A 7637-nucleotide genomic window follows, 5' to 3' on the forward strand; every position below is an offset into this window, starting at 1 on the left:
CGACATTTTCTCACCCTGGAGACTCAGTGACTCCACTCGGGTGTGTCTCGATGAGGAACGGCTGTGAACCAGTTGTTCCTGGAACAGGAATAACATGTCCCTTTAATCTGCAGATGCAGACTTGGTTTGTTCAGGGAAATTGTTCCAATTTTATCCATATATTCTTTTCTGTTCTATTTATTTCTGTTTCAGATATACCAGTTGTCCCTGTATTGGGCTCGTCTTCATATTTAATTAGGTTGAATCATAGGAAATTGTTATTTTTGACCACTTGTTAAAACCTATAAAAATTCAGAGAGAGCCGCTCACATGTTCTTGTGGTTCCAATTAAAATTCCTTTCTTTTCCCTTGTCCTTTTTTTCATTGTATTATCTGTGAATATCAATAAGCCCTACCTGCACGTACCTAATCAAGATTTAGCTGTGTTTATCTGGTTCCTTGTGGTTTCCGATATAGGTATTATTTATCTAATGAAGAATTAGTAGCCTCAATTTATTTCTGTATCTCTTCAATTTTTCTTTGCATTTTATTCCAGTTGTCTCATTTTATTTTTGAATTCTTTTCTCAGTGAATTCTTACGCTCTTTATTTTTAGCTAACTTTCACATTATTTATTATTGGAAGCTTTTTTTTTTTTTTTTTTTTTTTTTTTTTTTTTTTTTTTTTTTTTTTTTACTTCTTGCAGTATGCTGCAACAGTAGGTTTAACCTTTGTATTTTGCATGCCATTTTCCTCTCTCTCTTTTTTTTTTCTTCTCAGCTGTACTATGTCTAGATACTCCTGTGCCTGTCTGGCTGCCTTTCTCTCTTCTAGCCGCCCTCCCTCGCTTCCTGCCTTCCTTCTTTTTGAGCTCAATCAACGTGGGAAGCCCTGTGAGTCTTCTCTCTGACTAAACAGAATGTGAAACTTCCCTGGGACTGATGGGTTCTGTGTCCTCCCTGCTCCGGTGGGGCTTGAAGGTACAGCTGGAAACTCTCGTCTTTGTGCAATTTTTGTTAGTAGTCTGGGATGATGGAGGAACTCTTGCAAGTTCAGGGCACAGCCAGTTCTGCAGGCGATGCCCTTGGGTTTCCGTTTATTGCCCCGATTTGTCCTCTGCCAGAGACAAGGACCCCTGTGTGGGCTCCTCCCAACCCAGTGGAAGCAGAGAAAGAGGGGGACGGGGAGGTGGGGAGCTGCCCCTGGATGTCCTGCAGGATCCCTTCGCCTGCAGGAGTCTTGTTCTCTTTCCAGTTTCTTCCCTCTATCCTAATGTGTTTACTGCTATAGAATATCTGCCCTGGACAACTGTGGTCAGTTGGTCATCCCATTTTCCTCTCCAGCTCTTCCTCCTGCTCATCTCTGGGGCTCCTTGGAGGTAAGAGGTAGGTGAGGGCTTTAACCCCAGAGACTCTCCTTCAACTGCTGACCAGTTCTTTTTGAATTTAGGTTTATTCATAAAAAAGCTCAGAATACTGTCCGCTTACCCTCTTCCCCAAGGTTCTGTTTCTCAGGGAGAGGAACCTGTTGTTGATTCCCATACTTTTTCCTCCTGGACTTCACTTTTAAAAGATGATGACATGAAGCTAGTCTTTTTTGGATGTTACTATTGTGTTTTAAAACTGGTTTTCACTGATTGCTTATTGTTCAGTTTTATTAGGTTTTACAGGATGTTTCTGTGGTCTGGCTTTATTTGGAGAAGGACCCTTAGTGTGTTTTAAATATAATGTAAAATGCAAATGTCATTTCCACACTGCTCATCTCCACAATGCTCAATTCCTAGGCTTCCTCCCAGGTGACTTCCACCAGCCTCTGACACACAGGTCTCTGCCCCTGGAGACCCCGCATGGTCTCAGACAGACCCAGCCCTCTCTACCACTCATTGTGTTCCCCTGAGTCACGGCAGAATATGCTGGGAATTCATGGTCCTGAGATGGGAGGGGCTGGCTGCAATCGCCTCGCTCTGTTCCAGCCCTTCTAAAACCAGGATGGCCTTGCCCGCTTTATCCCAGTGAGTCCTGGAACGCCCAGGTATAAAACCCAGGGTGGGATGCTTTCTGGGGTCCTCAGCCACAGTGCAAGTGGGGCACTTTCAGGTGAGACCTCTGTGCCCCGGCCACTTCCCTGAGCCTGGGAGACTGCCTGGCTACGAGCCCTGGGCTCCTGTGGTTCCTCGATGCCTATCTGTAAGTAGTCACCCGCTTCACGTAGCTCTTGTGGGAGGGGTCCTGGCTCCCTGGACTTGGGTAAGTAGTAGGAGTGCAGCCCAGGACGCCGTGGGCTGAAGTGGAGGCCAGTGCCTGGCGAGCCTGCTTCCAACCCCCGCCTGTGTGGCTTCCTGTGCCCCACCCTCCAGGGCTCTTGCCGCCTCCTGACCTGCGCACCCACCTCTGCCTCCTCTGCTGCCCCTTTGGGTCCTTCGACCTCTCGCGGTGGCCATGGTCTAGGCCTCAGTCCCTGGGGCCTTGCTTTTCCCTTCTTGGTGGTCTTGTCCAGGCTTGTGGGTTTAAACCCCTTCATGCATTGATGACCTTGACGCCTCTCTTTTCCGAACTTGTCTTCCGAACCCCATCTCAGCATGCCTGATGGGAGGGCTCACAGGTGTTCCCTGTCCACCCCGGCCCGTGCCACCTGCCATCCACATCCCAGCCCTGGCAGTGCCCCTGGCCTGGCAGAATCAGGCCAGCTCTGAGGCAAGGAGAACCCTGAGTGCTGGGGGTGGGTGGGGTGGGGTGGGCAGAAGCTGGTGGGGAGGGCAGAAGCCAGCAGGCAGTGGGTCCATGGAATGGGGACAGCTCTGCTGGCACCCACCAAGGACCCTCACCCAGCCCGTGCCACCAGCAGCCTCCCTATCCCAGCCTGTCCAGGGGAGGAACTTCCAACCCGGGAGCCACCCTGGCCCTTTTCCTTCTCCCCGCCCACATCCAGCCTGTCAGGAAATTCTGTCTCCGCTTTCACAGCTCAGACCCAGAGCCCGCTGCTGCTCCAGCTTCCCCGCCAGTCCCAGCCACCCTCATTCACCCTCCATTATGCAATGCATTATTTCTCAGTCTCCTTGCTTAACCTCTGCTTATTCTCAGGAAGGGGATTCCCACAATGGCTTGCTCTCTCTTTCAGAATAACAGGCGGCTCCCTAGGCCCCATCTCTCTGTGCTGACCTCCCTCTTCCTAGAAGGGTCCTCCTGGAAGCACATCTCTGCTCGGCTCCCCTGCTCAGCTGCGGCTTCTGGTGAGGCCCACCCTGGCACTTCATTTCAAATTGCAACTCTCCCTGGCACCTCCGCCGGTTTTATTGTCACTGTTCACACCCTACACTGTGCTCCTATTTCCTGCTCCTTATCTGTTTCTCTTGCTAGAAGGCAAATTCCACAAAGGAAGGGTTTTGATTCTCTTCAGTTCACAAGTGTGCCCAGCACCTAGTAGACAACACACAGGCAGTGAACAAACACATTAGTGCAAGTTCAGTAAGTGAATTCTTATGGAAACAAGCTGTGGAATTAGAAGCAAAAGGTTTGGGGTCCCATCCTGAGTCCACCACTCATGCAAACGCTCCGTGATTCGGTCTCTTACCCCTCAAGTGGGGATGCTACCAGCTTGAATGATGGTGGCAATGTGCCTGCCATGGTTACTCGAAATGAAAATCCACTTCCAGATTAGGTCTGTTGCATACATTAAGTAGCTACCTGGGCTGGGAAGATAGCCAGAAGTGGAAAGCTTTATTAATAGTGGGTTACAGGAAAAGTAAAGAACTTTGCTCAGTAACCTCAGCACAGTCAACCCCCAAGGAGGGAAAGAGGACCCCCCCCCACCACCTGTATGTCATTCAGCTTCTTTCCCAGCAGCTCTGCGAGCCAGCTTCGTCTCTACATGCACAGGAGCACACGGGCTGGGGGTAATTACATGGCTTGTTTGAGAAGCCAGCCTGGAGTCAAATTCTTCTTTTCCCCCTCAAATGCCCGGCCTGCTCTCCTACGCCGCAGCAACCCTCAACTGCAAAACATACAAATGAAATATTCAGATCATGACTTCTGATATCATTACTCTTCACTTCCTCGCTTTTTTTGTGACCTTCTATTAATAGACCATACTTAGGGGACTCAGAGGCACAGGCCACCACTTACTAGAATTTAAAATAATTATTAAAAATATTTATTGGACTCAGCTTTCTACCTTTTATTGAGAAATTCTAATTACATGACTTCTTTGTGCGCATTATTCAATTTGCACATCAAAACCTGACATTTCTGTTAAATTCTGGTTTTGTCACATGATTTTTTTTCACCTAGTATATAATAATGCCATCATATTGAGAATTATAAAAGTTCAGAACGATCCCTAACTCCCCTGAAACCTGTCATTATACTTAAATTTCCAACTGACTTTCTAGAATATTCTACTTTTCTTCCTTTGTTTTATGCAAATTCCAGGTGGTGAGGACTCTTCATTTCCTTGGCAGGGCCTCTTTGGTAGCTTTTCCTGGAAACACGGAGAAGGAGCTGGCTCTCAGCGTCACTAAGATGGCTCTGCTGGGCTCTCTCCGGCGGGTGCGGGGTCTGCATGCACACACGCTACAGCACAGGCTGCGTGACCACAAAACCCACCAGGAAAGACCCAGCAAAGGCACTGGGGTTGCCATGCATGTGTGAAAGGGAGAACTTGTTCGCATCTGTCCCCTGGTGAGCACTTGCTTCCCGAGGACTCCGATTCATTCTTCATAAAAAGCGTGCATCACAAAGATAACTCCAGCTGCATGGAAGGTGCCAAGATGTGACGGAAATTAGGAGGAGGTAATTGCTCGCCCGCGCTCTCTCTGTGATAAGCTTCCACGAGAGAAGACAGGAATATTTAAGAGCCTGAAGTTACCATGTGATGCCTGTACAATGAGGCCAGCGTGGCTTGCTGGAGCCCCAGAGAACTTCTTGGATGATGGCATTGCCCTCAATGTTCCCGGTTCTCTTTTTCCTTTTCTTTTAAAAAATAACTCCTCCTGTCTCCCCAGGGCCTTCACCAGTGCATCTGGGAGGTTATTTGGAGGAGGGAGAGCTTTGGGTCAGGATGATGAATATCGAGGACTTAGCTCTGTGCCGGGCACCCAGCAGCACCCTGGACCCGAGAGCCACCTCCCAGGTGGACATTTGTCAGGAGCCTGAGCTGCCCCCAGGAGCACCTGCCCACCCGTTCCCATGAGAGCCATCTCTCCACATGAATGGGGACCAGCCACCCTGGCCTCTGAGCTGTGCTGTCTGGCAACTGCCAGGCTGGTTCACAGGCTGTGGGGTGTGATGGGTGACGAGGTTCACCCCCCGACATTCTCAGCTGCAGGAATTTGAGAAAAGTGCAGAAGCAGGAAGCCACACTCACCTTCCCTCGTCCTCTCCTGACTTAGATCATAACAGCCAGGCAGGAGTCTCTGGCCCTCCTGGGAAGCTGGTCTAGGAGCCCCGCCTGTGAGAGGTGGCCACCCCGTGGGGTGGAGTGGAGCTTCCTTAGCTCAGGAGCTGAGGGCCACACAGGCCTGCCAGGTCCCCCCGCTTTGCTGCCAGTAGATCACGACGCTTCATTCTGTTCTTTCCCTCCACCGTCCCATTTTCACCAAACCTCCTATGAAACACGCTCAGGCTCACCTGTTTCTTTGGGTTGGCATTTCCTTATGAAGACTCCTGTGTCACATAAAACTTAGATTAAGTAAAACATGCACTTTCCTCTTGTCCATCCGTCTTTTGTGATAGAAGCTTCAGCCGTGAACCAAGGGTGGATGAGGAACGACGTCTTTCCCCTGCTGAACGATTCTGTTGGAAGCTTTACATCCTTTCCTTCTTCCCCTGCGGCTGCTCCTCTTGGGACCCCTTCCTTGTTCACTCTCCCTCCCTTCCCAGCCTGAACGTGACAATGGAGACTGCCTTGGGACGGCTTGGAGGCCCTCCACTGACCTTCCCTTCTATGCCTCTCTTGCTCTTCCTGCTGTCCCCATCCCTGTGGGTCTGCATCCTGCAGAGGTACACACAGTCCCTGTGGGACAGCAGAAAAAGTATAAGCTATTCACAGGCTGCTGGGCAGATGCCAAACGCTCTCTTGCGTAATCTATTCCTGGACCTGGGCTACAGAAACATGCCAAGAAAAAGGTATAGAAGTTATTACCCTGAAAGGAAAGAATCATCAAAACAAAATTCAACAGGTGTCACCCAAGGATGTTGGCCTGGGAAGGGACTCCCTGGATGCAGCGCCATGCTTTGGGGTGCCTGCAGCTGTGGGGTGTGCCTGGGCCCTTCATGGGTCCAGGGCAGCCTAGGGCAGGTGTGGATGGGATGGGAGCCTGCGGGGCTGGGGTCTCAGTGGAGCGGGAACCCTGTCTTGGCCCCGGGATCTTCCTGCAGTGGTTCAGGTAACATTTTTCTAGGCTGCAGGAAGATTTCCAGGAGCTTTCTAGAGATGGCTGCAGCCCTGTTTGCGTCCTTGGTGAATACGTAGATGTTTCACGATTCTTGGTCGTTTCTGAATCCAGGAGCTCGACGCTGAGTCCTGCTGGCGCTCCTGCTGCCTCGCTGGGCTGACTGCGAGTGTCCAGCGGCCCTGGACCAGCCCAGATGTAGCCTCTTACCTGGAAGGTATTCATGAAGCAGGCTAGTGTCAAGCACCTCTACCCTATGGACTCTGTTTCAGATAAAACATGCTCATTTGGTCAAGGCCAACACAGGCACCCCGTCTTGCTTTGTCTGGATGTAAATGGCTGAGGCTTGGCCCTGCCCTGTCAAGAGGTGCACCTGGCTGCAGAGGCTCAGCCTCCCCCCTGAGCATTGTTGGGGTGTCTACCACCCCCCCATCACACGCTAAGCTCTTTCCTTCTTGCCATCGGGCATCACGACAGCATATTTAGCAAAATGCCACAGCTGTCATACGTGTGGTTCTCCAGCTGCTGCTTCTGAGCCAGCTTCCCCGGCCTCGGATAGACCAGAGTTTGCTCATCACGCCGTCTCTTCAGTGACTGATTATGTGGGCATTTGGGAAGTGCCGACTTTCCCTGGATGTTCTTGGTTCTTGATGTGATACTCCTCTCAGCAAATCCTACCTTCCTTTCCCTTTGCAATGTTCGAGACCATTTTCTACTTGAAAATAAAGTGACCTTAAGGCACCGTGTTCGTTCCAGTTTCAGAGAATTGCTTTGCTCCTTTCTTCCTACGAGAGAAAAGCACGAAGCCCCTTTCCCTGCTGCCGACTTTCCCGTCTGCCCCTGGTGCCAGGCCGCCTGCGTTTTCACAGGAAACTCCGCCGACGAGGAGCTGTGTAAGATGTCTGCCTGAGGTACGGTCACTTTCTGCAGACTTAGAGCATGAAATAATCAGGACAACATGTCAGCCAGGTCATACCCTTCGGTTGACTATAGTTTTGTCTGGGAGTGAAATTTTAAACTGCCAAGCAACTTCTGTGTTATGTTGTAATCATTTAGAGCCTTCCCATTTTTATAAGACTTTTGACTTATCTGTTTCTTGCTTAAATGCTTTCTTCTTCAGTTATGCCTTTCCCGGATGGACATGTAGGCTGTGCTATGTCTTGAGAGGCACAGGGAATCCAGTCACTGAGGCGTGCTCACTGTGGCTTCAACCACGGGCATCGATTTCTCCCCTAAAACCCTCGAGGAGACACTTGGGGGCTGTTCTCCTG

The sequence above is a fragment of the Macaca mulatta genome, chromosome 4 (assembly GCF_049350105.2).
Source record: "Macaca mulatta isolate MMU2019108-1 chromosome 4, T2T-MMU8v2.0, whole genome shotgun sequence".
In the NCBI taxonomy this organism is placed as follows: Eukaryota; Metazoa; Chordata; class Mammalia; order Primates; family Cercopithecidae; genus Macaca; species Macaca mulatta.